The sequence below is a fragment of the Callithrix jacchus genome, chromosome 11 (genome assembly GCF_049354715.1).
Source record: "Callithrix jacchus isolate 240 chromosome 11, calJac240_pri, whole genome shotgun sequence".
Lineage (NCBI taxonomy): Eukaryota > Metazoa > Chordata > Mammalia > Primates > Cebidae > Callithrix > Callithrix jacchus.
Genome location: NC_133512.1, coordinates 58536174 through 58556116, shown reverse-complemented (window position 1 = coordinate 58556116; position 19943 = coordinate 58536174). Strand labels below are relative to the sequence as shown.

The following is a 19943-nucleotide window of genomic DNA, read 5'->3' as shown; positions in this document are numbered from 1 at the left end:
TTGGAAAAGATGCCATCTTCTTGTACACACCAGAACCACCCTCCCCCTGCTAGGTATGGGCAGATTCTTTAGCCCTTTAAACCTATGCCTCCAATAAATCTTTAGCTCCAAAAATGTCCTCTGCAGATGTTTAGTCTCAGATGTGTAGTCCTTAATACATAATATAGGAACTGCCCGCTTTCCTCATTTGCAGACATGAGGATGTTTGAGCCCTTAGCCTTTATTGACATTCTTGGCTTTGCCTGAGTCTTTTAGAAGGTGACAGAAAAGCTGTGGATGCAGCAGAAATTGTTGTTGGGGTGGGATATTCCATGAAGGAAAACTAGAGAGGAGGGACTCTTTGTGCCATGATGTTGCCCTGCACAGACCCCACCTGCAGTGAGGGAGGCCTGTGAAGTGCTAAGATACCTTCCTTACTCTTCTAGAAAAACCGTGTCTGCTCCATGCAGCCTACAGACTTCCTACATAAATTAAATGAGATAAACTATTTTTATATTCCCTTCAATATTTGTTATTTATTTATACTCTACCTATTTTTAAGAAGAATTAAGCTAGCTGATATAATTGATATAGAAATACTTTCAAACCAGTAGGAGCATGTAGCTGCAAAATAATGCCTTTTACCATTTATACCATATCCTCTGCCTGCCATCTCCTTTCCCATTTGCTCTTTGCACTTTACCTCAGAAATTTTTAAATTTTTTTAATGATTGATAGCAACTATAATGATCGTGGTGTAGGTCTAGGTGTATGGGCTGTAACTATGTGATGGTTATTAAAATGGACTTTTAAAAATTATTATGTAAATATCTGGTTTTTATCACAGATTTTGTTGCTAAAAGCCTTGTGGATCTGCTTGACACAAGCCTTAGAGTATTTAGAGCTCTCTCCACCCACCGTCAACTGTCAACTATCACCTTTGTGAACTTTGCTGCCCTTCCTCCCACAAATAAATGCTACTTTAATCACATAGTGAAAAAGCTAGTTAATTACTTAATTTATGAACTATGTGAACTTTATAGAACTAAGGAAGTAAAAAATGTAAACACTACAGAAAGGGCAGGCTGCACTTTCTGAATGAGGCACCTGCACTGGGAGGTCTGTGGTGGTTGCTGGAAAGCAGATGCTAAAGTTGAGAGTCCATGTTTCCATCAGCAGTAACTGTGCTTTACGTCCACTCATGCGCTTGGATTCTTATTGAATGCTTACTAGGTACCAGGCAGTATTGTGGGTGCTAAAGATGCAGTCGTGAACAAAGCAGATGAATCTGTTTTCTTATGGAGCTTAATGCTAGAGAGGGGACTGATAATAGATAAATTACAAGTTACTGTGCCTGTGAGCATAGGAAGAGCAACAAGAGACAATTCAGGGGAACAGGTCCTTGGAAAGCCAAGGTGAAGAGTCAGGATTTTACTTGAAGGGTGAATGGACTCATCGGAGGGTTTTGAGGACAGGAGGAAATCAATGCTTTATGTTTTCAGAAAGACCTACTGGCTACCAAAAGTCCCGGACTCATTTCAGAGCTGGAAAGAGGTTTCATCTGAAGTGTGAAATCCTCTTGATTGGTCGTTCTGCCTGAGGCTCTGGGTCGAGAAGAGTCTGTAAAGGGACAAGTACTAACTCACAAGGAAATTATTCACCTACCCGTTAGCAGTGATGCCACAGGCATGAGGGATAGTTCTCTGCATAGGTCCATAGTTGGCCAAGGATTTTATATAAAATAAATCGTAGATATGGACAGTGATATGAAATAAAAATAAATAAGAAACAACCAAAAACCTTGGTAATCACTTAAAAATGTAAAATAGCAATTCATTTCCTCTACAATGAATCGTAGGTAGGCTATGGAAGGAAATCCCTGTATGAATGTTATAAATCCCTTTCAGTGCAGAGGAGGAACGATCTGTACTTTGTCTTGATATACTTGAAAAATTTCACATTTCTTTTCACTAGAGGGCGTCAGTAATGATGGCGACTAGCAAAATGTCTAGAAAATGTCAGAAAAAAACATAAGATTCAATTTTCAAGGGAAAATGAAGTTCTACTGATAGCAGACTTTTTTTTTATCCTAAATAAACTGGTTTTATTAGTCAATTCTCTGGAATTTTAAAAAATTCATTTTGGGAGTTATTCACACTTCACATCGCTAAAGGTGATATGGAATGCCAATCACCATACAAAGACTTTTTATCTCTTCAGTAATTCCAACCCACCTAAGAGTATTAAAAGTCTTGTATACGGTCCAATTTGTGTGATTTGGTTAAAGTCATATTGAAGAAAAGAATTAAACTTTTAGTCTAAGAATTTATAGCAGAAATAAATGAAGACATGGATGATTGACTTGATACTGAAAGAACTGACATCTCTTTTAAAATAAACATTCGATCAAGTTGTTATATACCAATGGCATTTCCATAAACTAACCATACACTTTTAACTGCTTTCCTAAGTTTGTGACCTAATGTTTTATGTATCCTTGCCCACAAATGCTGGCAAGTATATAACTAGGAATCTATGCATTGTAAAAAGTCCTCTGTAACTCCTGGCCCTGAACTTTTAGGTCCCTTTCCCAAAAACTTTTTAAAAATCAAGATCTTGGCCAGGCGCAGTGGCTCACGCCTGTAATCCCAGCACTTTGGTAGGCCGAGGCAGGTGGATCATGAGGTCAAGAGATCGAGACCATCCTGGTCAACATGGTGAAACCCCAACTTTACTAAAAATACAAAAAATTAGCTGGGCATGGTGGCGCATGCCTGTAAACCCAGCTACTCGGGAGGCTGAGGCAGGAGAATTGCCTGAACCCAGGAGGCAGAGGTTGCGGTGAGCCGAGATCGCGCCATTGCACTCCAGCCTGGGTAACAAGAGCGAAACTCCGTCTCAAAAAAAAAAAAAAAATCAAGATCTTATGATGGGAGATAAGGGGATTGGAAGTTTGGATGTAAAACAAGAAAACATTATATCTTGTCTTCAAGTTAGGTGTTGACCACAGTACCTTGAGTAGGACACTGTATCTTTAAGGAAGAAATGGGACTTCACCAAGCCAAAAGCTTGCACAACTGTCCAATTTGAGCAGTGATTCCACAGCACTAAGAGAGATTTGTGACCAAATGATTGAACCAAGGGTAGGATGAAGATTTTTCTCTTAGGTGCATGGAAATATTGGAAGCACAGAGAATAGCATGGTGTTGAGTAATCTGAGTATTCATACAAATTTTTCAGCATTTGAAAATTTTTAGAAACACAGAATAATGACAAAAAATTTTAAGTGTCATATAGTTGATGACACCGGTTTGCATTGTATAGCTCTTTCCTGTGTATCAAATGCTTTCATGGACACTATCTCAGGAGGTCCTCCCACTAGGGAAGGTAGACAGGGCAGAGGGATGAAGTTGAAGCTCAGTGAGGAAAGTGTTGTTTCGTGGTACAAAAACAAACCACTCCAAAGGTGTGCCATACCCCACTAAGTATCTGCCAATCACTACACCTGTGTGGTGTGCTAGGTTTCAACTGGTGTTGGCTGGGCCCTGCATTTCTGGGCTTCTATCTGCAGGCTGGATTCAGGTATGTTTCATACTCCTCTAATCTTTTTGGAATGGCAGCATGGAAGAATGTCCTTCTTAAAATGAAAGGCAGGTCACCAAAGAGCAGACCTAATGCCACAGTCACATTTCAAACCTCTGTTTATGTCATTACCACTGTTCATGCAAACTGTCAGTGAGGCAGAGAAGTATCCTCCACTCATGAAAGTTTGAAGAGGAGAGCGAGTGATTATTGGCTGAACAATCGTCTCATCTCCCATAGTAGGTTCTGACTCCTAGGCTTGTCAGCTACTACTGGTTAAGACAAGTGAGTTCACTTTTTGCTGTTTAAAAAATCCTTTTAGGCCATTATCATGTGGCTCCTTCAAGACAAATGCATGACTATGGAATAATAACTCTTATTCTAATATATAGATGAAAGAAAAAAAAATCCCTTGCTTTCCAATAATACTTAAGATGCAAGCACTATTTTGCCCCCAAAATGTTAAAGTGAGACCAACAGGATGATAAACTGACTACTCATTATTCGCTCCGGTGTAAGATCTGAAAAGATTTCCTTCACATACAGTGTTTCATGCAGCACTGTCAGAGAGCACTTTTGTAGCTAACAGACAGTAATACTCCCAATGGAGACTGTTTAAAAAGGACATAAGTATGTATGTAAACAGATACTTGTGTCTTTACAGCCAGCTTTGTAAATCCAATTAATCATCTCTCAACTGTAAAAAAAAGGAGGACAATTGACATCCTCTCAGAATGCCAATCCTCACTCTTCACTAGTGTATTAGAATCACAGCATTATCAGGTGTTAGAAGAGCATCAACATATTTGTGGATTTTATTCATTTAACTGTTGCCTCAAAAGAAGTAATATAAGATAGTTGAAGCATTTGCCCACCCTGGAGTAATACTGCTTTCTATACAACCTATGTCTCCTTCCAAAGTATATAACTAACTGTACAAGAGGGTCAGCTTTTCAAGTATATTATTATTAATAGTTGCAGTGGCAATAGTAATAGCTAACAGATATTGAGTATTTTTAATGTGTCAGGAATTTATCAGTTCTTGAGATACATTTTCTTATTGAACATTCACAATAACTATGAAGTAGGTACTGCTAGTAACCCATTTGAGATATGGGGAAACTGAGGCACAGAATGATTAAGTAATATTTTCAAGGTTTCTAGAATTTGAAAGACATATGTTTCTCATTCCCTATAAACACAAGACAGATTTATTCTCCTAGACTTACCAAGGTGAGGCACTCTGACAGCAGGTAGAAAGGGAGTTGGGAGTGAGGAATATTGAGAATCTTGTTTGTGTGCATATTCTTATGTATGTTTTTCATTGCTGGTCAAGGAGTTTTTATCTGTTTGTTCTTCCACTAGCTTTGTTCATTATCAGGGTAGCACTTCAAGTCTCTCCCGTCTAAGACCCAGAGGGGTGTCATGGTATGGTGACTAGGAGCATAGACTCCAGATCCAAACTATCTAGGTTCACATCTCTGCTCTGTCACTTATGAGCTGTGTAACGTGGGCAAATTGGTCAATGTCTCTGTACCATTTCACCATGTCAAAAATGGTGATAATCATAACCCCTACCCATAGAATTATTATGTGGATATTTGCAAACCACAGAGGACACAAGAAACAAATAGGAGTCGTGGGTATTCTAGTCTTTGGTAATGGTAGACTGGGAGTAGAGTCCTGGTTCAGTCTGTCACTATAGTCTGCATCACGGCCTCAGGCAACTCAACCTTTCTAGCCTCAGTTTACCCATTTGTAAATTAAGCAGTTAGGCCACTTGGTTGCTTGGCTTCCACCTAGCACTCAGATCCTCTGGAGCTGCTCTGTCTTCCCCATTAAGAGAGTTTGGATGGGGGATTTGGAAGAGAGTAAGACAGAACATCTTTCTCCTACTTTCTTTTCTGGGAGCTGTAAATTTGTTCTTGTTTATGAATAGTATGCTTTAGACTTTAATAAATGCTTGACCGATTAAACTTAGTTCTCTAGAGAAAAATGTCTAATGGAAAGAGAAGTAGTCTATGACTTTTAGGGTAGAGAAAGATACAGATAGTTTGGAGACCTCATCTGGGAATATGCATTCACTAACCCCACACTATTATGTATATTAGAAACACAAATGTCATCACAAGCAAAAATGTTTAATGAATACAGTAGAGCATTTGTTTCCAGAAGTTACTCAAAGATTACTCTTGTAGGAAAGCACACTGTTAGTAATTGAAGGATGATTTGCTATAGCCAAGGTAGGTTGGGATGCTGCAGCCTTACATGTAACAGACTAAAGAGGGTCAGCATTTTAAGGTAGCCCTACTGGGTGAGAGTGTTAGGGCAGTGCAATTCTGTTCAGCATGGATGTGTTACATTAAAACCTCTCCCTGACAATGCCGGGGATGTGTCAAATCTGAGCCATTAAATATCTTAGGAATATCAAGTGTTTTAAAGGTGTGAATTGCAGTTTAGAATAACATACATTTTATTCTAAAATGCCTGTTGGAATCACCATGCTCTTTTGGGTTAAGATATCTAAAATCCCCAGATTTTGAAAAAAGTCTGACCCTCTTTATTTGAGGTAAACTCTTCCCTACTGTACACAAATTACTGCTTTACTTCTGGTCAAGAACTGTAGATTCAGCTTTTAAAATATCTTGATCAGAATGTTGACTGAAATGTTCACTGCTGGCTTGGTTTTCCTAATAGATATAAGAAAGTAAAGTGTGCATAAAAATTCTTCTGAATACTTGTGAGTGTAGCTTTGTTCTATTGAAGGCCTCTTAGTATTGGTTCACGTGATTTGTTGGAGGCTACTTGTGACCTTGTATGTTTCCTGCCCTGCTGTATTCACAGTTCCTAGCAAATAGCAAACAATAAGTATTTGTAAAATGAATGAATAAAATACTGTGCTTTCTATCCAAAAGGATTTGAGTGTGTTATTTGTAACATAAACAAATAATTAGGGTAATTGTTTGAAATGTAACCAGAGTGATTTATAACAGTGTTAATTGTTCATCCTTGTAAGGGACTGGACTGGAGCCTTTTGCCTTCACAGAAGCAACCCCCAGAAAGGCACTGGGCTCAGCATCTTAGCCAGATGATGAAGTGCCCTTCAATGTGGCCACAGCTTTTTGCTTAAATCATTACTACTTTTTTACCAGTTCAGTAGGAGTAAATGCCTGTATTACAATGACTCCTAAATTGAAATTGTGAATAATTGAATATATGATTTACAAGAGTCAATTATGAAGAGCAGCTAGAATTTCATATGGCATTTGTACATACTCATTTTATATTGACTTATAAACTAATGCTTATTTCATGGTATTGTTTATCTTACATGATGTCATATCCATTTGTACAAGATCTACTAAGTTTGAGCCTTTTTATGATTCTTCTGGGCCTCGCCCCTTGTCCGCTCACTGCCACTCCTACTAAAAAAGGAAAGCAACGTGTTAGCTATAAATCTAGGTTCAGCCTTTCAAGTCCTTTGAACATACTTGGAGTTTCTTACTGGTTGTTTGAACTTTTTATTCCTATGTCTTTCTGTCATTGAAGTTAAAAACACAGCAGTATCTTATAAGATACAAAAACATTGGTGAGAGGAGAATAAGAAAATTAAAATTAATCTCCTGAAGTATACACTGCATGCTTATATGCAAATGAGTAAAATCCAGTTTGGGTTTTATCTTCCTGCGGGCTAAAGTTTGCTTTATAGTGCCTCAAGACATTCCAAGTATAGCTTTTTTAAGCCAACAGACTTTACAACATCCAGTATTGTTCTCCAGTTGTTTTCCTGTGGAATGTCAACGATTTGCAGTGCTTATGTGCATGGCAGTTTGAGAGAAAACCTTTCCAATTCTTGTGTTCCCTGTCCTGTCACTTAGCAAGTGATTTCTTCTCAGCAAACTCTCCTCCCTGGTCTCCCGCTGTGTTGGGATCATCTGCAATGTCCCTGCACTAAGAGGAGAAGGTGAAAATCAGCCTGCAGGTTCAAATTAATTGCACTTCTCAGTTATGCTATGAGTTAGCCAGTACTCTAAATAATGACATTCTAAATTTCTAGTTTAAACATAATTGGAAAGAGAAAGTTGACATTAAAGTAATAAGTGAGAGTAAACTTGAGTGAAGGAGAACAGTATAAAACATTCATATGCAAATACTCAAATACCCTGATAAAATTATTCATAGGCAGTTGACTATTTTATTAAGTATACCAGTTATCAACTTGGGGCACTAATTTCAACACCTTTTAGTTTTGAAAACTTACATGGCTAATTGTGTGGCTTTCGTCTAATGGAACATTACTTTTATGATGGAAGTAGTTTGTAAAATATAATTTTTTATTCTAATTATAAATGTCATGTTCATTGCAGAAAACGTTAGAAATGGCTCTATTTGAAATCCTGTACTTTGGCAGTTACACTCTGAAATCTGTTGGATAAAAACAAGCAGGCTCTGTGTGTTCCTGGAGCTAGCTTCCGGTGTTTGCGTTTATCCCGTCGTCGTTTGGAAAAGAAACAGATGCAGTTAGTGGCTCTAGTTGTAGTCTCTGGTGAGGACGCTGTCTGTATCCGTATTGTAGCATTTTTCATTCTGTATCTGTAATTCTCTGTGTTCTCTTCCATGCCACCGAACTGTAACCAGGACTGAGTTACTTTTGTGTGCCCGTTGCCCGGTGTAGCATCTGGCATACAGGCAAGTGCCCAGGCAATATTTGCTAAAAGAATTAAGGTTTTATGTGAATATTGATGAAAGGCAAACCTGAGAATGAGGCTTCATTTTTTTTTTTTTTTAACTCTTATATGGCATGTTTGACTATCAGTTTTGTCTCTCTTGTGCACAGCTAAATTGACATATTGTATTTCTGGGAAAAAAATTATATTAGCATATCCTGTCAAGCTCTAAAAGAGGCAATTATTAGAACTAATATTTATGTGCAATTATTAATTTCTAAGAATAATATAAATATAAGATTGCATTAATTTTATCTGTAATAGAATTCCTATTCATTCTGAAATCATAGGAAATTATTAAATTTGCTTTGTGGTGATTACAAAGTTAAGGAAATCAAATTTGCTTTATGAAGACATTTGATTTAATTAATTTTTAAATGTCTCTTGCTTTCCTAATACCAGACTTTAAATAATTAACAAAAAAACTTTGTACAAAGAACTATTCTTTCCTTTTCTCCTTTGTCAGTTAATCCTCAAACCTAGACTATGCCCTTAAATTCCTGTTCTACACTAACTGGCTGAATTATGTTGTATCTTATATAATGCAGCCTAGTAGAGAATAAACTCAGAAATTAGACATTCTTTTGAAACAAATCGATTTCTTGGTAAGCCTATTGCCTATGTCTTTAGAACAATGAATGTTTGTAATCAGGGCTGATCTTCAGCTAGTGCACACCTTTATTGTATGATGGCTCTTTTCTGTTCTGATTGGTCAATGCCTGTGCTAAACAGGTTATTAAATATTTTGTCAATTACTTCTGACTGATTGATAACTCGAAAACTCCATGAGAACTCCTCTTTAAATACCTCCTGAATTACCACAGAAAGATTAATTTCTTCTCCAGATAGTAATGGAGTTGGGTTGTGAAATTCTGCATCTTTGTAACCTGGAAATAGGAGCTCAGTAAGTGCTCTATGTATCATCCTTGATCCCTCCCTTTCTTTCGCACTTCATTTCTAACTCACCAGTAGATCTCACGGGTTCAACCTGCAAAGCATTTTCAGACTCCGACCCTCTTCTCACTGCATTCACTCTGTTCCTGTGGACTAAGTCATATTGTCTCTCTCCTGGACAGTAATAACCTTTTGTTGGTCCTGCTGCTTCCAACCTTGCCTCCTGTAGTGTACTCTCCAATAGAAGCCATAGGGATACCTTTTTATTAAAAAAAAAAAAAAACTCATACCAGATCATATTTTCAAAGCCACAAACCCTTCTGGCCTGTCTCTATCTCAGCCTCCACCTCTCTCTCCTGGGTTCTAGATCAGCTGCAGCTATCCTGGCCTCCAGCACATTCCAGCCTAGTATACTCCTTATAGGAATGCAAGCCCCCTACAAACAGGAAGGTTTTTTGGTTCTCCCCTGCATCTTCAGCCCCAAGAATTATATACCTGATACACAATAGTTGCTTAATACATAGTAGTTGAAATGAATGAATGAATCATTGCATAGTGTTTAAAGATAGGAAGATAGGAAGCTGTGTGTGTGTTTTTTCTTTTTGTTCTTCTTATCCAATGGTATTCTTGTACAGGAAACATAGCATAACAAAAGCAATAAAAATTATTTTTGTTTTCTCCTTTAAAAATTTATAATTAAAAACAAACAAGAAGTCAGGCACAGTGGCTTGTGTTTGTAATTTCAGCTATTCAGGAGGCTGATACAGGAGGATTGCTTAAAGCCAGGGGTTTGTGACCAGCCTAAGCAACATAGTGATATGCCATCTCTATAAATAAATAAATAGGAATGATGGTGAGTGCCTATAGTCTTAGGTGCTTGGGAGGCTGATATAGGAGGATCCCTCCAGCCCAAGAATTCAAGTCTATAGTGAGCTATGATTGTGCCACTGCACTCCACCCAGACTGAAATGCCATATTTTAAAAAATATATATTTAAAAAAAAGCAGACAACACTGAAAAAGGACACCAACTAATATTAAGCAAAATTAAGCCTCATAAGTATTAAATCATTAAAAAAAATGAGATCAATACTTTAAAAAACCATTTAATGTTACCAGAGGATGTATACATGAATGTTGCCTAAATGGAAAGACACAAACATTTTACATCAGATTAATATATATTTTCAGATTAATATATGTTTTAATATAATTAAATGAAATTTCCAATGAAAACATTTTTTTAAAAATTTGTTTGTTGTTTGTTGACACAGGATCTTGTTCTGTCACTCAGGCTGCAGTGCAGTGGCATGATCATGGCTTGCTGCAGCCTCAACCTTCTAAACTTAAGGAATCCTCCCTCCTTAGCCTCCTGAGTAGCTAGGACTACAGGCACACACCACCATGCCCAGCAAATTTTTCAATTTTTTATAGAGACAGGTCTCTCTGTGTTAGCCAAGCTAGTTTCGAACTCCAGGGCCAAGCAATCCTCCCACCTCAGCCTCCCAAAATGCTGGGATTATAGCCATGAGCCACCACACCCAGCCTGTGTATTGTGTTGATTGACTGCTTTGTTTTAAACTGACCTGCCTTCATAAGAAGAACCTAAAGTGTTCTCACACTGGTCTGCATCAGATCACCTTGTTTTGCTTTGCTAGAACACTTACCACTTTCTAAAATTAACTCATTCATTTTGTTGTTGTCGCTAGTGGTGGTGGTAGTGGTGATGTTTTTATTGTCTCTCATGTGTTTTAGAATATGAGCTTCATGAGGAAAGATACTTCTGTTTTATTCATGCCTATATTTTCAGCCTGAGAAGAATCCTTAGCACATATTAGGTACACATTAACTATGTGTAGAATTAGTGAATAAGGAAATGCTCAGGCTGGGCTTGGTAGTTCATGCCTGTAATTCCAGCCCTTTGGGGGTCCAAAGCAGGAGGATTGCTTGAGCCCAGGAGTTCCAGACCAGGGCAGGCAACATAGCAAAACCCCATCTCTCCAAAAAAAAAAAAAAAGTATTTTAAGTTAGCCAGGCATTGTGGCATGCTTCTGTAGTCCCAGCTACTTGGGAGACTGAGGTGAGAGGATCAGTTGAGCTTGGGAGGTCAAAGCTGCAGTGAGCCATGATTATGCCATTGCACTCCAGCCTGAGTGACAGAGCAAGGCCTTGTCTTAAAAAATAAAAAAGAAATGTTAACAAAAAAAGAAATGTTCAAAGCTTGCCCCAATAATTTTTACCAAAAAAAGAGAATACTACTAAGAAAAGACATTTCCTGGATATTAAGAGGCACTCTAATTAAAACACTATGATACTGACATAAATAGATGACTATTAAAGAGTCCAGGCTCTTGTATATTTTGAAATGTAGTGTAGAATAAGGTGTCACTTCAAATTATCAGAGAAAGAGTGATCTATAATGATTGATTTTTACCTAGTCCTGGCATAATAGTCTTCCTTGAATAAAGAAAATGTCATACCATATTTATAAAATAAATTCCAGATAGTAAAGCCAAAAAGTAAACAATTCATTAAAAAAAAAAAAGATAGGAGAAGAATGAAGTTAGTATTTGTATAAAATCAAGGTCAGGGTCTTTTTTTTTTAAGCAAGACAAGAAAGCCAAAAGAAAAAGAATAATTTGCGGCAGGGCCAGGATGGTGGACCAGAAGCAGTGGCAAACTGAGGCTTCCATTGAAAAGAACTAAAACAGCTTATGAATCCTGCACCAGCAACTGAGGTATCCAAGTTCTGTCATTAGGACTGACTATGCGGCTGGCATAATCCATGGAGAGGAAGGAAGAGCAGTGTGGTGCGCTGGCCCACCTGAGAGGCACACAGGGCAGGGGACCATCACCCCCCAGCCAAGGGAGGCAGTGAGTGAGCATGCCACTCAGCCTGGGAAGCTGTGCTTTTTCCACAGAACTGTGCAACCCATGGGTTGTAAGATCCCACTTGTGAATCCATGCCACTGGGGTCTAGGGCCCCAACCATAGAGCTGCTCAGATTCTCAGCAGCCACTCAGCTAGAATCTGCTTAAGCCTGCCAAGTTCCCTGTGGGAGGGCGGCCATCACCACAGCTGCAGCTGCCTACTCTCTAGCTCTCTGAGCTCATTGGGGGAGGGGCAGCAGCCAACACTGGGACTGCTAGGTGCCTAAACACAGTCGTCTCTATAGCTCCAGGCCACACTTTTTCCCTGATGGAGCCAGGAGACTAGACGGCTTGGTCCCAAGAGATATTTCCCACAGCCCACACACCAGCTGTGGGAGTGCCGTTTCAGACCTGACCCTGACTCATCTTTTCTCATGGAGTGGGGCTTCCCTGCAGGAACTCCAACAACTCCAGCCAGGGACTTAGGGACAGAACCCTGATCTCCCTGTGCCTGAGCCCCAATGGGGAGGGGTGACCATAGTCTCTGTGGATCAGCAGACTTAGTCTTTCCTCCTGCTAGTTCTGAGGAATCCAGGCATCCCAGACAAGTAGGTTTCCCTCCAGCTCAGCACACCCCCTCTACCAAGGGACAACCAAAGTGCTTCATTAAATGGGTCCTGCTCCCCGTGCCACCAAACTGGGTGAGACCCTCTAATGGGTTGTCAGACACCCTATACAGGAGTGTTTCTATTGGCATCACGTAAATGCCCCTTGAGGTCAGAGACTCCAGAGGTAGGAGTAGGCACTCATCTATGCTGTTCTCTAGCCTCCTCAAGTGACATCTCAAGGCATGGGAGTGAACCAGATGAATAAGGCCTGAAGTACATGTCCAGCAAACCACACCAGCCATACAGAAGGGGGACCTGACCATTGAAAGAAAAACAAACAGAAAGCAAGAAGAGCATCAACAAAAAAGTCCCCACATAAACCTCATCCAAGGGTCAGCAGCCTCAAAGACAGACACTAGACAAACTCATGAAGATGAGAAAAAATCAACAAAAAAACATGAAAATCCAAAAGGCCCGAGTGCCTCTACTCCTCCAAATGATAGCAACAGCTCTCTAGCAAGGGTGCAGAACTGGACAGAAGATGCGGTGGATAAATTATCAGAAGTAGGCTTCAGAAGTCGGTAACAAACTCCACTGAGCTAAAGCAACGTGTTCTAACTCAATGCAAAAAAGCTAAGAACCTTGTTAAAAAAAAAACCTTACAGGGCTGCTAACTAGAATAACCAGTTTAGACAGAAACATAAATGACCTGATGGAGATGAAAAACTCAGCAGGATACCTTCTGAAGCATACACAAGTATCAACAGCCAAATCAATCAAGCAGAATAAAGAATATCAGAGTTTGAAGACCATCTTGCTGAAATAAGGCAGACAGACAAGATTAGAGAAAAAAAGAATGAAAAGGAATGAACAAAACTTCCAAGAAATATGGAACTATGTAAAAAGACTAAACCTACAATTGATTGGAGTACCTGAAAGAGACAGAGAGAATGGAACCAAGCTGGAAAACACACTTCAGGATATTATCCAGGAGAACTTCCGCAACCTAGCAAGACAGGCCAACATTCAAATTCAGAAATAGAGAGAACACATAAAGATACCCCATGAGAAGATCAACCACAAGACACATAATCATTAGACTCTCCAAGGTCAAAATGAAGGAAAAAATGTTAAGGGCATGCAGAGAGAAAGGCCAGGTCACCGACAAAGGGAAGCCCATCAGACTAACAGTGGATCTTTCAGCAGAAACCCTGCAAGCCAGTGGAGAGTGGGGGACCAATACTGAACATTCTTAAAGAAAATAATTTTCAACCCAGAATTTCATATCCTGTCAAACTAAGCTTCATAAACGAATGAGAAATAAAATTATTTACAGATGAGCAAATGCTGAGGGATTTCTTTTTTTTTTTTTTTTTTTTGAGACGGAGTTTCACTCTTGCTACCCAGGCTGGAGTGCAGTGGCGCGATCTCGGCTCACCACAACCTCCGCCTCCTGGGTTCAGGCAATTCTCCTGCCTCAGCCTCCTGAGTAGCTGGGATTACAGGCACGCACCACCGTGCCCAGCTAATTTTTTGTAATTTTAGTAGAGACGGGGTTTCACCATGTTGACCAAGATGGTCTCGATCTGTTGACCTCGTGATCCACCCGCCTCGGCCTCCCAAAGTGCTGGGATTACAGGCTTGAGCCACCGCGCCCGGCCATGCTGAGGGATTTCATCATCATCAGGCCTGACTTGCAAGAGCTCCTGAAGGAAGCACTAAATCAGGAAAGGAAAAACCAGTACTAGCCACCACAAAAACACACAAAAATATAAAGACCAATGGCACTATGAAGAAACTGCATCAACTAGTGTGCTTTAAAATAACCAGATAGCATCATAATGACTGGATCAAATCTATGCATAACAATATTAACCTTAAATATAAATGGGCTATATGCCCTAATTAAAAGGCAGACTGGCAAATTGGATAGAGTCAAAACCCACTGGTGTGCTGTATTCAGGAGACCCATCTCATGTGCAAAGGCACATATAGGGTCAAAATAAAGGGGTGGAGGAAATTTTACTAGGTAAATGGAAAGGGAAAGAAAAGCAGCTGCAGTCCTAGTCTCTGACAAAACAGACTTTAAACCAACAAGATCAAAAAAGACAAAGAGAAAGCAAGAAGAGCATCAACAAAAAAATCCCCACATAAACCCCATCCAAGGGTCAACAGCCTCAAAGATTGACATTAGACAAACTCATGAAGATGAGAAAGAATCAGTGAAAAAACACTGAAAACCCAAAAGTCCTGAGTGCCTCTCTCTACTCCTCCAAATGATCACAACACCTCTTCAGCAAGGGAGCAAAACTGGACAGAAGATGAGAAGGCATTACATAATGGTAAATGGTACAATTCAAAAAGAACAACTAACTATCCTAAATATATATGTACCCAATACAGGAGCACCCAGAGTCATAAAACAAGTTCTTAGAGACCTACAAAGAGTTTTAGACTCCCACAAAATAATAGTGGGAGAGTTTAACACCCCACTGTCAATATTAGATCAACGTGACATAAAATTAACCAGGATATTCAGGACATGAACTCAGCTCTGGATCAAGTGGACCAGACAAGTTCAATAGACATCTACAGAACTCTCCACCCTAAATCCACAGAATATACATTCTTCTCAGTCCCACATGGCACTTATTCAGAAATCAACCACATAATTGGAAGTAAATCACTCCTCAGGAAATGCAAAAAAACTGAAATTATATCAGTCTCTCAAACCACAGTGCAATCAAGTTAGAACTCAGGATTAAGAAACTCACTCAAAACCACACAACTAGATGGAAATTAGACAACCTGCTCTTGAATGACTCCTGAGTAAATAATAAAATTAAGGCAGAAATCAAAAAGTTTTTTAAAACCAATGAGATCAAAGAGACAATGTACCAGAATCTTGGGATATAACTAAAGCAGTGTTAAGAGAGAAACTTATAGCACTAAATGCTCACATCAGAAAGCTAGAAAGATCTCAAATTGACACCCTAACATTGCAATTAAAGGAACTAGAGAAGCAAGAGCAAACAAATTAAAAACGTAACAGAAGACAAGAAATAACTAATATCAGAGCAGAACTCAAGGAGATAGAGACATGAAAAACCCTTCAAAATATGAATGAATCCAAGAGATTTTTTTTTGAAAAATTAACAAAATAGACCACTAGCTAGATAATAAAGAAGAAAAGAGAAGAATCAATAGACACAATAACAAATGATAAATGGGATATCACCACTGACCCCAGAGAAATACAAACTACCATCAGAGAATGCTGTAAACACCTCTACACAAATAAACTAGAAAATCTAGAAGAAAAGGATAAATTCCTGGACACATACACCTAAGATTAAACCAGGAAGAAGTTGAAGCCCTGAATACACCAATAACAAGTTCTGAAATTGAGGCAGTAATTAATAGTCTATCAACCAAAAAAACCCCAGGACCGGATGGATTTACAGCCAAATTCTACCAGACATACAAAGAGGAGCTGGCACTATTCCTTCTGAAACTATCCCAAACAATTGAAAAGGAGGGACTTCTCCCTAACTCATTTTATGAGGCCAGCATCATCCTGATACCAAAACCAGGTGGAGACAGACACAAAAAAGAAAACTTCAGGCCAATATCCCTGATGAACATTGATGCGAAAATCCTCACTGAAATACTGACAAGCCAAATCCAGCAGCACATGGAAAAGCTTATCCACCACGGCCAAGTATGCTTCATCCCTGGAATGCAAGGCTAGTTCAACATATGCAAATAAATAAAGGTAATCCATCACATAAACAGAACCAATGATAAAAAGCACATGATTATCTCAATAGTTGCAGAAAAGGCCTTCAATAAAATTCAACAGCCCTTCAGGTTAAAAACTCTCAGTAAATTAGTTATTGATGGAACATACCTCAAAATAATAAGAGCTATTTATAAGAAACCCATAGCCAACATCATACTGAATGGGCAAAAGCTGGAAGCATTCCCTTTGAAAACCGTCACAAGGCAAGGATGCCCTCCTTCACCACTCCTGTTCAACATAGTGTCGGAAGTTCTGGCCAAGGCAATCAGGCAAGGGAAAGTAATAAATGGTATTCAAATAGGAAGAGAGAAAGTTGTCTCTGCAGATGACATGATTCTATATTTAGAAAACCCCATTGTTTTCAGCCCAAAATCTCTTAAGCTGATAAGGAATTTCAGCAAAGTCTCAGCATACAAAATCGAGTGCAGAAATCACAAACATTCCTATACACCAACAACAGGCAAACGGGGAGCCAAATGATGGATGAACTCCCAATCACAATTGCCATAAAGAAAATAAAATACCTAGGAATACACCTAACAAGAGCTCTGAAGGGCCTCCTCAGGGAGAACTACAAAGCACTGTTCAAGGAAATAAGAGAGAACACAAACAAATGGAAAAACATTCCATGCTCATGGATAGGAAGAATCAATAATGTGGAAATGGCCATACTGCCCAAAGTAATTTGTAGATTCAATGCTATCCCCATCAAACTGTCATTGACAGTCTTCACAGAATTAGAAAAAAACTACTTTAAATGTCATATAAAACCAGAAAAGAGCCTGTATAGCCAAGACAGTCCTAAGCAAAATGAACAAAACTGGAGGCATCACACTCCAGACTTCAAACTATCCTACAAGGTTCTAGTAACCTAAAAAAAAAAAAAAGTTACTGGTATCAAAACAGACATATAGACCAATGGAACAGAACAGAGGCCTCAGAACTAATGCCACACATCTATAACCGCCTGATCTTCAACAAACAAACCTGACAAAAACAAGCTATGGGAAAAGGATTACCTATTTAACAAATGGGAAAACTGGCTAGCCATGTGCAGAAAACTGAAACTGGAACCCTTTCTTACACCTTATACAACAAATAACTCAAAATGAGTTCAAGACCTAAATGTAAAGCTCAAAACTATAAAAACCCTGGAAGAAAACATAGGTAATACCATTCAGGTCATAGGCAGGGGCAAATATTTAATGACAAAAATGCCAAAAGCAATTGCAACAAAAGCTAAAATTGACAAATGGGATCTAATTAAACTAAAGAGCTTATGCACAGCAAAAGAAACTATCATCAGAGTGACCTGGCAACCTACAGAATGAGAGAAAATGTTTGCAATCTACCCACCTGACAAAGGGCTAATATACAGAATCTATAAGGAACTTAAACAAATTTACAAGGAAACAAAATCAAAGAATAGGCAAATGATATGAACACACATTTCTCAAAAGAAGACATTGATACATCCAACAAACATATGAAGAGAAGCTCAACATCACTGATCATTAGAGAATTGCAAATCAAAACCACTATGAGACTTTCTCAAGCTGGTCAGAATGATGATTATTAAAAAGTCAAGAAACAATAGATGCTGATGAGGCTGTGAAGAAATAGGAACAGTTTTACACTGTTAGTGGGAATATGAATTAGTTCAACCATTTTGGAAGACAGTATGGTGATTCCTTAAGGATCTAGAGAACCAGAAATACAATTTGACCCAGCAATCCCATTACTGGGTAAATACCCAAAGGAATATAAACCATTGTACTCTAAAGACACATGCTCATATATATTTATTGCAGCACTATTTACAATAGCACAGACATGGAACCAACCCAAATGCCCATCAGTGATAGACTGGATAAAGAAAATATGATATATATTAACCATGGAATACTATGTAGCCATAAAAAGGAATTAGATTATGTCCTTTCTAGGGACATGGATAAAGCTGGAAGCCCTCATCCTCAACAAACTAACACAGAAACAGAAAACTAAGCATGTTTTCACTTGTTAAATTCCTCATCACATTGAGAATTTAACAATGTCAACACATGGACATAGGGAAGAGAGCATCACACATGGGGGCCTGTTGAGGAGTCAGAGGGTGAGGGGTGGGAAAACATCAGGACAAATAGCTAATGCATGTGGGACTTAAAACCTAGATGATGGGTAGATAGGTGCAGCAAACCACCATGGCACACATATTCCTATGTAACAAACCTGCACATCCTGCACGTGTATCCTGGAACATAAAGTATAATAAAAAAGAAAAAAAAAGAATAATTTACTACATAAAAATTTCAATTTCTATGTGGAAAAAAGTATACACATATTTCACTTTTTTACACAAACACAGACACACACACACGAGACAACTTGATCATATACAAAACACTTCTATAAACTGATAAAAAACCAAGAACCCAATATTAAAATTGGTACCAGCTATAAAAAGTGAAATTTGAAACAGTAGAAGAAATGTAAATGGCCAGAAAACATATGAAAAGAAGCACAAGAATGTTTTATGAAGTGTAGCTTTGGCAAAATGTAAAAACTGTTAACAACCAATGCTAGAAGGCATATGGAGAAAGTGACATTCTTTTTCATCACTGGTAGGAAAATGAAAAGTACTCTGTTGGCAATTACTAAAATGTAAAATGTGCATGCTGTTTAAGCAATTCTATATTGGGGAATCTGTCCAATAGAAGTGAAAGCGTCTGTATACAGAGAGACTTATGCAAGGATATTTGTTGAAGTACTATTTGTAAGGGGAAAGAAATTGGAAGTTACTTAAAGTTTCATCAATGAGAGAACAGTCAGATAAATTATGTTGCTGCTATTCTATGGAACATTATACAATTTAAAAACAATTATTACAGACTGGGCACAGTGGCTCACGCCTGTAATCCTAGCACTTTAGGAGGCCAAGACAGGTGGATCACCTGAGGTCAGGAGTTCAAGAGCAGCCTGGCCAACGTGGTGACACCCCATCTCTACTAAAAATTAAAAAATTAGCTGGGCATGATGGTGTGTGCCTGTAATCCCAGCTACTCAGGAGGCTGAGGCAGGAGAATCACTTGAACCCAGAAGACGGAGGCTTCAGTGAGCCAAGATTGCACCGCTGCACTCCAACCTGGGAAACAGAGCAAGACTCTGTTTCAAAAAAAAAAAAGTTACATATTTTTTTATTTGAAGGACTATCCAGTATATATTATTAAATGCCAAAAAGATTTCAAGAATAATGTTTTGTATACAATCCATTCAAAAAATTAATGGTATATATGTTTGTACATAAGGATGGGTGTAGTTGAAGTATTTTTTGTTTCTGAAATAAACAAAAATGTGAAAACAGACATATCAAATAACAAATGCTATTTCATCAGGAGTGAAAGAATGAGCAGGTGAAGAGATTATAATGTCTATTCTATATCACTTTATTGTTTAACTTGGTAAAACAAATGTTCCTTTTT

General features: G+C 38.6%; 1 protein-coding gene across 37 annotated transcripts in view; it reads left to right on the top strand.

Moving 5' to 3' along the window:
- The window catches only part of CDK14 (cyclin dependent kinase 14), a 621661-nt gene that overhangs the window by 464638 nt on the left and 137080 nt on the right, over positions 1–19943 (top strand). The window lies entirely within an intron of this gene.